The sequence below is a fragment of the Leptonychotes weddellii genome, chromosome 14 (genome assembly GCF_054177405.1).
Source record: "Leptonychotes weddellii isolate Sample4059 chromosome 14, ASM5417740v2, whole genome shotgun sequence".
In the NCBI taxonomy this organism is placed as follows: domain Eukaryota; kingdom Metazoa; phylum Chordata; class Mammalia; order Carnivora; family Phocidae; genus Leptonychotes; species Leptonychotes weddellii.
This window is the reverse complement of record NC_138382.1, coordinates 55,931,320-55,944,264: the sequence shown is the minus strand read 5'-3', so window position 1 is coordinate 55,944,264 and position 12,945 is coordinate 55,931,320. Positions and strand designations below refer to the sequence as shown.

The following is a 12,945-nucleotide window of genomic DNA, read 5'->3' as shown; positions in this document are numbered from 1 at the left end:
GTGTCATCTTCTCCCATATTCTGTGACCTCACGCTCTCTTGGTTCAGTCCTTTCCATGGCTTCTTTGCTTCATATTTTCTGTCTTCTTTGAAGGCACCCCTTCCTGCAACATTCCATAGATGTCAGTGTTCCTCAGCGTTCTGTCTTTGACATGGATCCCCGCTACTCTCACCTTTTCTCAATCTAATGGTGGTACAGACACACAAATTGATAAGCAGATTACAGCACAATATGATTTCGTTTGCCTTTTTTTTTTTAAATTCAGTCTCCATAGAGACTGTCAAAAATTGTCAATGTCCGCTGTATTTCGAGTCGTCACGGTGGGGTATTGGGAACATTTTTCAATTAGCAATAATCGTGCCTTGGATAAACCTCATTGGCTACAATACTGCCACTGTGCAAAGCTTGTTTTACTTTTTTTCCTTCTTTAAAGTTTTATTTACTTAACTAACCTCTACACCCCAGGTGGGGCTCAAACTCACGACCCCAGGATCAAGAGTCACACGCTTTTCCGGCTGAGCCAGCCAGGTGCCCCGTTTTGCCTTTTTTTTTTTTTTTCCCATTTATAATTACATAAACTTTTATTCTTTGCTGAGCACATTCTTCAAAGGGAACATTTAATGGCTGCACAATATTCCATTGTGTGAATAAATGATAATTCACTTAATCATTCCTCTAACATTGGCCAGTTAGGTTGTTCTAATTTTGAAAGGTGAGAAAGCCAAGAATGTGTTCTTATATGTGACATCTTGCTTTGGGATTATTTCTCAGTCTTATGTTTTTTTTTCCCACTACCTCCCTTTTGGACCTCTGTTCTTCTCTCCTCTTTCTCCTCATCAGGGCCGTCATGTTTCCAGAAGTTTGAAGTGTTTTCTTTGGTGTCCACCTGAAGGAGAGAGCATGATGTCAATAAAGAAAATAGCCCTATCTGTTGACAATTTACTTGGCAGAAAAAGCCTACGTAAGCCCAGTGTCCATTTGGAACTGAGGAGCACCAGCTTATGTGTAGCTCTTCTCAAGGTGGGTTTAAAAAGATGAATGTCTAGGAGCTTTACAAGTATGTGACATCCAGGTGGGGCAATGTCTGTGAAAGTGGGGATAGGTTTTCTTTGCTCATCTGGCAAGTCCTGGCCCAGAGTTAGAGAAAACAGCATCTAGAGTAAGGAAGAAGTCCCCATCCAGCTGAGAGAAAAGGTTAATTTGGAAGTAAAGGAGGAAGTGTTGGATCAGTTAATGAATTTTAAGTGCCCACTCCATGCCCGGTGTATTGAGCAGACTGTGCCATTGGTCCAGGACTGCCTGGCTGCTGAATGGAAGCTCACTGATAAAAGTGAGAAATATAAAGTCAGGTTTGTTAGGGAAGTAGGATGTAGCCTCAACCGTAGGAAAGGCTGCCAAAAAGGAAGCAGTGGGTAACTGGCTTTTTTGTGACAATTGGGCTGTTGGTAACTCGGTTGACTAGCTGGATGGCTCTCCTGAGACTCTACCTCTCCTGATGGAGCGATGTCCCACCCAGGGTCACTAGGGTAAATGAATGAAGACAAACAACAACCTTACATGAAGTGTTTTTGGAGACTTTATTGTCCATTGCGAAGCCAGCACAGAAGTAGGCAATGAAATGTTTCAAGGTCAACTCAAAGTAATAAGCCTTTTACTCACAAAGTTTTTATGGGTTAATTCCTTTCTCCTCTTTGTAATATCTTCTTTCACTCGCCACCAAATTTAGCATCCCCTTCCTGTTGTAGATTAACAACTGTATCCTGTAAGTGGGACTATTACCAAAAGAGGCAGAAAGAGGAGCATTTGCTATTTTTCTTTGAAAAGCCCATTTACAGGCTCTTTCTCTTATGATTGCATCTCAAGAAGTCAGTAGAGAGATCTGGGCTTTCCTGACATCTTGGAACCAATGATACTTCTTAAATGCATATGATTCTTTACCAAATTTGAACAGCAGAACCCTATAAATTTTACCAAGTAAGAGAGAAGTAAAACTTCCTAACTGGTTAACGAAATGGGCTGTAAAAAAATGTCTCCAGCCAAGAAAGAGCACAGACCTGCCTTCAGCTGCTTCTATTCTTTAAAATTAAAAATGCAGCACGTTCGAGATGCCTGGGTGGCCCTGGGTAGTTAAATGTCTGACTGTTGGTTTTGGCTCAGCTCATGATCGCAGGATCGTGAAATAGAGCCTTGCATCGGGCTCCCCGTTGAGCAGGGAGCCTGCTTAAGATTCTCTCTCTCCCTCTTGCTCTGCCCCCCCCCCGCCATAAATCAATCAATCAATCAGTAAAATGCAGCATGTTAGGGAAAGTACTAGGAAGGCAGAGTTTCTTGTCTGTCTTATAGGCTGGGACAGTACAACTAAGCTCATTTTTGCTTGGGTGTCCTCCTTTTAAGCCTGAGGAAAATCTGTGGGTCTGTTACAAAGGCAATAGACAGTGGAGGGAGGATTAAGCCTATTTTTGCATTTAGAAGTCCTATTTCTGCATTTTGAAAAGGTTTCATTTTTTTTTCCAGGATAGCTTGGAAAAGAGAATAAAGAACAGCTTTCAAGGGGTCTAGACCAGAGAAGAAAAGTTCTAGAGTCAGGAGGGTTTTGTTTTGTTTTAAGACTTGGAAAGATTTCAGTGTGCTGATGAATTGAACACAGTCCCAACTATCCCATCACAGAGAATGAAACTCTGATCTGAAGTCAGATTTTAGGAACACCCAGGGAAGTTTGTCAACCTAGCAAAATCCCCATTCAGTTGCTCCCTTGAGCTCTTCAAAAGCACTCTGCATCGTATCCTTTTCTTTTCCTTGGCTGACGTGGCTGTAGCACGATAGAGCTCACCAGCCAATGTTTATGGCTCCCCTGTTATATGCCTGGTTTCCTGGATCACTCCCTCCAGCCAGCCATACCCACCGTTGCCTCCTCTCTGACTGTGAAAGCAATCCACTGCTGACCTACAGAGCCGTGGGCTCACGAATACGTGCTGTTTTAAGCTGCTGAGTTTGTGGTACTTTCTTCCACAGCAACAGAAAACGAATACACCTACCTTCCTCTTTTATTCCCCAGGAAAACCCTAAGAGAAGACCCATTGCTCAGCCATACCCGCTTGGAAAAAAGGGCATCTCTAGAACCGAGCCGCCACACTGCCCTCTGGTGTAGAGCTCCGAGAAAACAGGCGTGTGTAAGCGCAACTCCCTTTCTGAGAAAGAATCTGGTTGTCTCAATCCCGATGAATGAAACTGGAACTATAGATGCCAACCTAGCACAGGAGTCTCTCCTCTTCAGAGTAAAGCAGATCCGACCGAACAGTTCTGCCACCTCCAAAGTTCCCTAAAAGGTGCGGTGAGAAAACTACTGCACACAGTAACACAGCACAAACAATAATAGGGTAAGAAAAAGGACAGCTTTTCAGACTGTCCTCTTCCCCTGCCCAGTCCGTGGTCCAGAGAGTTATGCCAGGCGGCTTCTCAGCTCTGCCCAGCAGCCTGCTCCCCGGGATTCCAGGCCCCGCGGGTGCTGCTGGACTCTACCATCCAAACAGAAGCCCCGGGGGGAAAGAAGCGTGGCTGTCTCCTTAGCTAATCACCTGCCAAGTGAGCTCAGGCTCATTCTAAGTGAAGACCGTCCTCCTTCCCTCCACACCCCCCTCTGGCTTTGCTCTTCTCTGTAAGCCCAGCGAACTCAACCTCATTTTGCACACCAGCCTTCCCTCTTGGTAGACCAAGAACCTCAGAGACTGGGAGGGCACTGCTGAGCATTTAGTGAGCTTTGCGCTGGGGGGGGCCCTGTACCTGGCACTGCTAGAATATTTCAAGAAGGTGCAAAGGACCTAGTTTCCAGGCAAATTAGAGTGCATTTCCTCCCCAGGTTCACTCAAGTGCATTTTGATAGTCCTTAAGCCAAGGTGGAGGGAACCGGGTGCTTTTGCATTTTACCTTCGTAACAATCTTATGAGGTGGATAACAGTGTCATCATTTTATGGATGACACTTAGAAAGGTTAATGACTTAGGCAAGGTCACAGTCAATAAACTGTGGAATTGGGATTCAATTTAATCTTTTTAAAAAGTCCTTAGTGGTAATATGATTTATTTTTAAATAAACTTTTTATTTCAGAACAGTTTTAGATTTACGGAAACATTATGCAGATAATACAGAGTTCCCGTATACCCCACAGCGAGTTTCCCTTATTATTAATATCATCCATTAGTATGGTACGTTTGTCACAATTAATAAACCAACAGTGATACGTTATTGTTAACTGAAATCCATGCTTTGTTCAGATTTCCTCATTTTTTCCCCCATTCTAGGATCCCATCCAGGACACCACATTACATTCAGTAGTTAGGTCTCCCTAAATTCCTCTTGGCTGGGGCAGTTTCTCAGACTCTTATTTTTTTTTTTTTTTAAAGATTTTATTTATTCATTTATTTGAGAGAGTGAGAGAGAGAGAGAGAGAGCACATGAGAGGGGGGAGGGTCAGAGGGAGAAGCAGACTCCCTGCTGAGCAGGGAGCCTGATGTGGGACTCGATCCCGGGACTCCAGGATCATGACCTGAGCCGAAGGCAGTCACTTAACCAACTGAGCCACCCAGGCACCCCAGACTCTTCTTATTTTTGATGATCTTTAAAATTTTGAGGACTACAGGTCAGGCATTTTACAGAATGTCTTTCCGTTAGGAATTGTTTGAGGTTTTCTCAAGGTTAGACAGGGGTTATGTGTTTTCGGAAGACCATAGGAATTCAGTGGCATTTTCATTACATTGTATCAAGGGCGAATATTATCACTGTTGATATTCACCCAGATCACCTGGCTGAGTTAGTGTCTGCCACATTTCTTCATTGTAAAGTTACTCTTTCTTCCTTCTTTTCATAGGGTACTCTTTGGAAGAAAGTCATGTGCAGTCCACTCTTACGGAGGAGGAGAGATCTGCTCCTCCTCCTTGACGGTGGAGTATTTACATAAATTATTTGGGATTCTTCCGCACAGGAGGTTTGTCACTTCTCATTCATTTACTCAGTCATGTATTTATATCAGAATGAACTCATGGGTATTTATTTGTATCTCGGGTTATTATCCAATACTACTTTATTAACTGAATTTTCATCTCCTGTTTTTTACAATACATTGCTTGTGGTCTTGATTCAATACCATGGAGGTGATATTTGGCCAGGACCTAAGGTCCCATACACTGGAATCCTTTCCTACCTGGTTCCTCCCTTTGAGGCTCCCAAGGGACATAAATGCCAGAGGACAAGGCCAGGCAGAGGAATTCTCATTATCCTGGATTGCTCTCTGGCCTCTGTCAAAGTATAAATTTCAAAAAGTCAAAAACATAACTCTCAAAAATATAGAATAAACACGTCAAAGATTTTATTTAACTCATTAATTAGCGAGGGAACCAATAAGATTAGAAACAGGATACTTATAGGCAATTTTAAAAAACTTCAAAATAAGGTCACTGTGAGATACAAAACTGATTTACTGCCCTACAGGGCAATAAAACTACAACCTTTGGGGTTATCATATCTACTAGTCAGAAATCATTTGCATCTCTATTAGTCACACATCTACAACTTAACATGCAATGTCACTGAGTCCCAGCCTCAATTAATACTAAATAGCAAAGTCATAGAATGGTATCTTCTCATGAGAAATTACATAATTCTTTTTTTTTTTTTAAGATTTTATTTTTTTTTTTTTTGAGAAAAAGAGCAAGCAAGAGAGAGCATGAGCGGGAGGAGGGAGAAACAGACTCCCCTGCTGAGCAGAGAGTCTGATGTGGGGCTTGATCCCAGGACTCTGGGATCATGACCTGAGCCACAGGCAGGCGCTTAACTGACCCAGCCACCCAGGCATGCTGAGAAATTACATAATTCTTGAATGGGCCTGTTAAACTTCGGTTTGGCATGATATTGAAAGGACAGGTTGTGCTCTCTTGAACTTACCATGTTTTGGATAATTTTTCTTAACTCATAGCCCAATGTCATTTCCTGTGGAATTGTGAGAAAGCATTTTGGCTTCCCCATAGGCTTCACTCTAGTTCTACTCCAGGAAACAGAAGGTCCTTTCTAGGGGGAATGTAGCCCCAGGCCTCTCGGGAGACTGAAGGTTGCAAAGAGGCTTAGCACTTTAGTTAACTTCCCACTCACACCAAAGCACCACTTCCTGGCACTGTAGTCCAGGAAATATAAAGCCTGATCAGTGACTATTGAAGGGATTCAGAACAAGTCTCCTCAAAATGTGCCACTTTGGCATATGGATTATGTCGAGCTGAAGGCAATCAAGACTGGCAGATTCAAGGAAAACTTGAACCTCTCCCTGAAGTGCCTCAAATAATCTATATAGAAGGGCTGGTCCAGGAAGAGAACTATTATAAGAGACAACTACGGAAGCATATGGACTAGGTGTGGTTAACTGTTGGGGGGGGGAGGGGGCAGGGTGGGGGGAGCTCTGCAGGGCCTAGAGGTTAAATTCCTCTCTGTGTCCCATTGTCTCTGCAGGGCAAGGCAAATATTTGTTTACCAAACATTTGCTCTTCCCATCATCTGGTGAGCTGTCTTCCTCCCCTTTGAAGTCCTAGAGATTTCCTTTAGCTCAGAAAGGCATATAAACTTCAATGGCCTGACTGCCTGTGGGTGTCATATTCTTAAGGGCCCCATTTGTATGTATGCGTTTCCCCTGTTAATATGTCCTATGTTAACTTGATTATTAGACCAGCCAAAGAACCGAGAAGGGTAGAGGCAAAATTTTTCCTCCCAAGAAGGTCAACACCCTTTTCTTTGATTGTGGGGGCATTATGAGGCTTGACAGAGTGGCCAGAACCTTGATTTCTCTCTAAGAAGTGAAATACTCTACATGGCTTCCAAATTTTAACATTACATAATAGTACTAATTTTTATTTAATGTCCTTTAACTGAGTGGTGAGGTGGAACTATATATTTGTATAGCTTTGCATTCTTCACAGCATCTGGTATTAGATCTCGCATATTGCAGGCACTTTGTAAACGGCAGCTGCCTGACTAAGGGGGTATTTTGACTTGGGGGTTTTGGTGAAAAACACTTTCAGGAGAAAGTGTTTTGAGAAGCTTACACCAGTGACTTGCTATTTGGGAGGCCATGCTGTGAGGGGATGTCTTGAGGACACAGTATTTCGGAAGAAGCTTCCAAAAGCACAAGAAAGCCTTTTATTTTTCAAAAGGTGACCCAGATGGCAATACCAAATAATAATAATTATGATGATACGATTTTTTTTTTTTAAAGAGCCCAGGCCTGTCAACATCTGGCTTTAGATTATAAATTGGCTCATTATCAGGAAAAAAATATTTATTGAAACATAGCAATGATCAATGACTCAACATAAGCGTGTTGTAAAAATCGGGCAGTTATTTGTACATGTGGTATTTGGTACATAGCTTTGCAATAGGGATAATTTTGTTCCAAGATGAGCACCAGGGACAGGAAATTGGACCTTAGGGTCCTGGTCTGATCATCTGGAATATAGGGCTAATTGAGATGCCTCCTTTGGAGATTTGCTTCATTAAGGTTTGGCTGAGAGCTCAGAAAGCTTTGAATCAAAGACTCCTCAGCACTGTGCTTAGCCTTCTTATTTAAGTGAAAACCTCAAAGCGTTTAGGCCATTTTACTTGTTTTTCAAGCCTCTCTGTTTTTCTGTGACATTAAGGCTTTCCTAGGAATTTGCCTAGATTCAGCTCACTGTCCCTTTACTTCCATCTTCAAAAACATCTTAAATATTATTTAGCATAGAATATACTGAAAGATTTAGATATCTCCATGGTCACAAATGAGAAAAGAGAATGCACCAGAAGACCAGCTGAAGCAGCGCTTGCTACAACAAGCAGCCTGGTGGAAAGAACACAGGCTTTAGTGCCAGATGGCTCTAAAGTGCAATCAGGAACTTCAAACATAGTAGACGTGTGACCTTGGACATCTTTTAGTATTACTGGGTTTCTGTTTCCTCATCAAGAAGAATGGGAATGCTACCTGCTTTGTAGTATGGCTTTAAGAATTAGAAATTATATTTGTATAGTTGTTGGAGCACAGCAGATACTTAGTAAATGATAACAATTATTATCATCCCTCCTCAAACACCAACAAGTAAGAAGCCTGGTGGGGAGATGTGGAGGTTTGGAAATTCTTTCCATCAGGGTGTCCTGAGCTGGGAACGTGGATAGTAGAGATCTCTGATTATAAACATGATGGGAACATCAGTAGGCAGCTTTGAACTCTTCAGTTCCCTTGAACTTAACCAGCATCGACCATATAATAAATATGCCTAGCATGCTCAAAGCTGAAAAGAAAGCAGGCAATGGAATGAGAGAGAACCAGATAGACGGGACCGAAATAAATAGCATTCATTACCTTCAGCTAGGTGACAGATTATCCCAGCTCATAAGCCAGGAATTGAAGTTCAAAGAAGTAATTATAGAGTAGTGGTTAGGAGCTCAGACTCTGCAGCGAGACTGCCAGACACATTCTAAATGTGCTTCAGTTTCCTGACCCAAAAAGTGGGAAATAGTCAGCATAGGCTAGGTTATGCTGCAGTAACAAAGGACTCCCCCAAATCTCAATGGTAGACAACAACAAATTTTTCCTTCTTATACCCACTATATGGCCTTCATGAGCTGACTATGTCTCTGTTCCATGCCATCTTTATCTTCAGACCCAGGCTGACGGAGACGTCGCTGGGCACTGCCAGTCATCATGACACAGTGAAAAGAACCCTGGCTTTTAAAGTCTCTTTGTAGAACTGACACATGGCACTTTTGCCCTTATTTCATTGGCCAAAGAAAATCATATAGATAGTCACTCCTTAGTCCAGCAGGAGTTGGGGGGATGCTTAAGTCTGCTATGGGTAGGAGCACTACAGGAAGGTAAACTAAAATATTTGGTGAATAGAAATCTAATTTACCACAGATGAAGACAATAATAAAAGTTCCTACCCCGTGGGTTGCCCTGACAACTAAATCAGTTAATTTTATACGTAAAGCACCTAGAAAAGTGAGTGGCACCCACTAAGCATAATATGTGTTTGTGATTATTATTGCTGAACATCATCCAGTGGGGTAGTGACAGAGCTGAGATAGATCCCGGGTGTTGTAATTGAAAGGAAGAAAAAAATTGCGAGTACTGAGAACCACGGATTCACAACTAAGGACCAAACACATGTAAAAACCAATGTTACGGCAGGTTTTCTTTTTCTTTTCTTTGTTTTTGTTTTTGGCTTAAACATCAGAAATTCATTTTTTCACAGTTCTGGAAATTGGAAGCCCAAGATTAAGTGGTCAGTAGGGTTGGTTTCTGGTGAGACTTTTTATCCTGACTGCCCTTTCCTCTGTCTGTACATACCTCTGGTGCCTCTTCCTCTTCTTGTGAGGACATAGTCCTATTGGATTAGGCAAGGAGGTTTCTTTTTTTTTTTTCTTTTAAGATTTTATTTTTAAGTAATCTCTATGCCCCACATGGGGCTTGAACTCACAACTCTGAGATCAAGGGTTGCATTGAGATCAAGAGTCACATACTCTACCGATTGAGCCGCCCTGGCGGCTAGCGATCTTTTAAAAAGAGAGAAAGGCGCTGAGGGAGAAGAGACAAAGGGAAAAGTGAAGAAGGAGAAAGAAAGAAGTGAGTGAGAGAAAGAGGGAGAAATGAGGAGGGGAGAGACCCCAGCTTACAAAAGCCAAAGGACAGAAAGCTTCAGGGAGACAGGAAGATGCAACAATTCATGAAATGTACCATGCAGTGATGACTGACTTGGTCAAACCAGTTCTTCTCCCCAGACTAATGTTATTCTTGTAGGTTTGTTATACTTTTCACAAAAATGCTCATTTCCTTCAGCAGCAGGGACCCCTTCCATAGTCCTTTAGTAGTTCTCATCAACCTTGAGTCTACAGTTTGTGGGTTAGTCAGAGCACTCACTGAGGAAGGAAATTTCCTCTGGGTTCCAGCCTTAGAATGAGAGCATTCCTGAATCAGGTGCTCAGGGCTGGGCTGAAATCTAGGTGAAAGCTAGGCTTAGCTAGAGGCTGGAACACTCTATTCCCCAGGCTCCCACCTGTGACACAGTGTGAAGTGGCAGAAGGTAGGGCTGTCCAGATCTGGGACAGGAGACTGTCTCTGAGTTTGCCAATAATAATAAGAGGTGACCTTCAAATTGTATGAACTATTGCCCAACACTCTAGGAGGTGCTCACATCTAATAACTCATCACTTGTGGCTGTGTGATTATCACCTCCATTTTACAGGTGGAGAAACTGAGACACAGAGTAAAGTAACTTGCTCTTGCCGGGGCTCACAGTTGAAGTAAACAGCTGAGCTCACTTTGAATCCAGGCAGTTTGCTCCAGAGTCCATGTTCTTGACGACTATAATCTGACATCTGTCTTTCTAACGCTTGCTTGGGGCACTTCTTCGATTTTTTTTCTTCTTTTTTTTGGTGGCCTAATAAAACACGTGAGCCCTGATTTGGGATTCTGGACATATGAAATTTAGAACTTAGTTCGAGGGGCTCATTTTATTTCCCCTCCCAATGGTACAGATTCGTTGCTTATAAAATAACACGTTTATTGTATTTAGAAAATTGCTGTCAGTTGCCATTAGTACATTGGCTCCATTCGACATGAATTTGTCTCCAGAAACGTTAGCACCACAAACATTAAGAGCTTCCTTATAGCCTACTAGCGGAGTGTTGGTTGACCTCAGGAAAAGTCAGAGGTGTCTCCCTAGAGCCCTTGGACCCAAAGCATCTTTTCATGTCCTCCAAGGTGTCAGTCTCCGCATCAATTGCCTGCTCTGGGCTCACCACCAGCAACTTGCCTCCCTTGACTATCATTAGCTGTCGCAGGCTAATTTTCTTGCTGAGTCAGACAATCAGTCTTAATTGCTTGTTTCCACCTCCAGCTGTGTCTCTTCCTTGCAGGAGGAAAACCCTCTCTCTCAGGGCTTGGTGCCTGCCCGTGATGCCCTCGGATCAGATGCCCAGGGTGGCAGTGCAGGCCACCTAGAGGATCTCCCACAACTTCTGAGCCCTTGGGTTCCCCCATTTTCCTGGGCTGTACTGGAGGAAGATGAGGGTTTTGCTTGAGTGCTAAGCCTCTCCTAGTAGCCTGCCGCCGTACCCTCACTTTGTCTTCTTCTTGCAGCTGGCCAGTGCTTCGTCCTCTGTGTGTCCCTCCAGATTGGCTTCCCATCTTCCTGCACTGCCCCCTGCCCTGGGAGGCTGACCTGTTTGGATCTTATCAGAGGGCTCTGCAGCAGGTGAGAAGCCTAAGCAGGAGACCTGGTTGAGGTCAGGATGTTTATTCCCCTGGCACCCTCCCTGTGGCATCTGCTCAGGTTCTTTCAGATGGAAGGTCAGAGCTCCTCTCAAGGGGGCCCTTTTCTCATGACTTTTTCGGAGTTCGGCTAAGCACTCCCTCCATTGACGTTAGGGGGTGTGATAGATTGCATTATTGGCCCCAGTTCCTTGTCCCTCCTGGTATCCATGCTCTTTGCCTGCATGAGACTTTGCAGTTGCTCCCATGAAAGGAGGGGTGTATTGCCCCTTGCCCTTGGGCTTGGCTCTGTGACTTGCTTTGGTTGACAAGTGGAACCAATCGTTGTTGCCATTTCGCAGCCCAGGCTTTCAGAGCATCATGTGTTTCTGTGTCCCTTTTTTGTGCCTCTGCTATCTTTACAAGAAGAGCTTCCCCTGGGCACTGCTGCCTCTTCGGTCTGGGCCCTAGAATGAACCCATGTGGAACAGACCAGATCTTGATCTGCAGAGAGGAGGCAAGCCCAGTGGACGCCAGCTGAAAGCAGAGACCCTGCTGAGCCAGCTGACCTGCCGCCCCCTCCACACCCCTGAGAAATACATGCTTCTAGCTGCATTGTGATAAAGGGTGCTCACACCCCACTCTTACTAGCACCAGGGTTACTGCAATATTCTTTGTGCCTCCCCGACACCCTGCTCTTACACTTTAAATACTCCCTTAATTAAACCCTTGGGGAACCATCCTAATTTGAGTGTCTTCTCACTTGCTGCTCGGTATTCGACAGAAACTCTGGTCTTCAAAGCCACTAATGACATTTCATTTTATTCTTTTTAGATATTAATTTGTTTTTAATTTTTCAACGTTTTATTTGGAAAAAAATTTCAAACATATACACAAGCAGAGATCTCATAATGAACACCGTTGGACCTGTGGCTCAGCTTTGACAATGATCAACATTTTGCCAATCTTATTTCCTCTCCTGTTTGTTTGTTGTTGTTGTTGTTTTTATTCTAAATCTAATGACTTTTCAATTTTCAGGGGGAATCCAGACGTCTCGTCTTAGCTCTAGTCTTCTGTGGTCTCTCCCCAACATTAGCTACTGTTGCTCACCCTTTTTTCTCTGCCCTTGCTGTCTCTGAGTCTCCTTTTCCTCCTGTGACTGCTCTCTGTTTCCTGCTTTCAAATGTCAGTGCTTCTTTTTTTCCCCCTTTTTAAAAAAGATCTATTTATTTATTTTTGGGGGGGGAGGGGCAGAGGGAGAGAGAGTCTTAGGCAGACCCTGCGCTGAGGGCAGAGCCTGACCCAGGGCTCGAGATCATGACCCTGAGATCATGACCTGAGATCACAACCTGAACTGAAACCAAGAGTTGGCTGCTTAACTGTGCCACCCAGGTGCCCCCCGAATGTCAGTGTTTCTGAGGGCCTTGTCCTTCACCCATTTTCTCTCCATGTTCCCTTCCTGAGATGTCTCATGTACACTTATAGCTTAATCTGTGAGCCTCTTCCATCCCTGGGCTATACTTTCTGTCTGCCTGTGAAGCACCTTCACTTGGATGTCTGTATGGACTTCACACTGAACATGTCCAGCTGAAAGCAAACTCAGTGACTTCTCCTTGAAACTTCTCCTTCTTCACTTCTTTTTCTGGGTTTCCTATCTCAGTTCAGGAGTTCCCTAGTGCCCAGTCA

General features: G+C 43.6%; 1 non-coding gene across 1 annotated transcript; it reads right to left on the bottom strand.

The window, feature by feature from the left end:
* Positions 1-265: 265 nt before the first annotated feature.
* Positions 266-406, bottom strand: LOC115940768 (U4 spliceosomal RNA). Its single transcript, XR_004075502.2, has one exon. It is a non-coding gene; the product is annotated as a U4 spliceosomal RNA (small nuclear RNA).
* Between the last annotated feature and the right edge of the window lie 12,539 nt (positions 407-12,945).